This window comes from Gavialis gangeticus, unplaced genomic scaffold (assembly GCF_001723915.1).
Source record: "Gavialis gangeticus isolate Ggan-Ray unplaced genomic scaffold, GavGan_comp1, whole genome shotgun sequence".
Classification (NCBI taxonomy): Eukaryota; Metazoa; Chordata; order Crocodylia; family Gavialidae; genus Gavialis; species Gavialis gangeticus.
The window spans coordinates 136,983,052-136,984,065 of NW_017729025.1; the positions used below are offsets into that span (position 1 = coordinate 136,983,052).

The following is a 1,014-nucleotide window of genomic DNA, read 5'->3' on the forward strand; positions in this document are numbered from 1 at the left end:
CCCGCAGCGCCCGGCTGCCCCCGGCCCGGCTCCCGCGTGGCACCGCCGCTCCGCATCGCGGGCTGCCCGTCACCTGCCGGGCTCGTCCCACGGTGCGGAGCGCCCCCTCCCCTCCTTGAGGAGCTTCCCTCAAGTGCTGCATGAAGCGGCGGGGGGGGAGGGGGATTTACTCGCTCAATGGGAGAGGGTGGCTGGGGGAGACGGGGTGTATCTGCACACGTGTGTTTGTGTGGCTGCGCACGAACGTACGCATGCATGTGTGTACTTGTGTGGGTGTGCGGGACATGCGCGTGGATGTCCGCCTGCCCATGTATGTACAAGACAGGTGCGCACGTGTGCATGCCTGTCCGCGTGGGTGCACGCGTGCGAGTGGATGTGTATGGATGTCCGTATGCACATGCGTGTCTGGGTGCCCGCGTATGTACAGGGCAGGCACGCACGTCTGTGCACGTCTGTCCGTGTGCACACGTGTGGGTGGATGTCCGTATGTAGGTGCGTCTCTGGATGCCCGTGTATGTGCAAGACGTGCGCGCGTCTGTCCGTATGCCCGTGTGTCTCCGGATGCGCGTGTATGTACGGGACGCGCGCGCACGTGTGCGCGTGTATATCCGTGTGCACGTGTCCGCACACGTGTCTGTGTGCGGATGCGCATGCTTGCCCGTATGTGCTTGCGCATGTATGTACAGGGCATGCAGGCGCGTGTGTGCACATGTGTCCATCCGCACGTGTGCGCAGTCTGCACGTCCCACGGCCCCTGCTTATTGTGAATCAAAGCTTCATGTGTTTGCGTGTGTGGGTGGGGGGAGGCTTTCCCACCACCATGCGCTCCCGTGTGATCGCGCGGGCCGGGGTAGAGGAGCTGCAAACGCGGGGCGGAGGGATGCAGCTGCCCCAGCCCCCCCGGCCTTGGCGGGCTCCGGCCCCGAGACTCCCCCCTGCTGCCCCGCTCGCAACTTCTCTGGGCGGCGCGGGGGGCCGCGGGCCGGGGCTGCTGCGGGGCTGGCGGCATTGCCG

The 1,014-nt window shown here is 66.7% G+C and overlaps 1 protein-coding gene across 2 annotated transcripts in view; it reads left to right on the plus strand.

Annotated features, from left to right (window-relative positions):
* Positions 1 to 1,014, plus strand: part of LMO1 (LIM domain only 1) — a 111,382-nt gene that overhangs the window by 402 nt on the left and 109,966 nt on the right. The window lies entirely within an intron of this gene.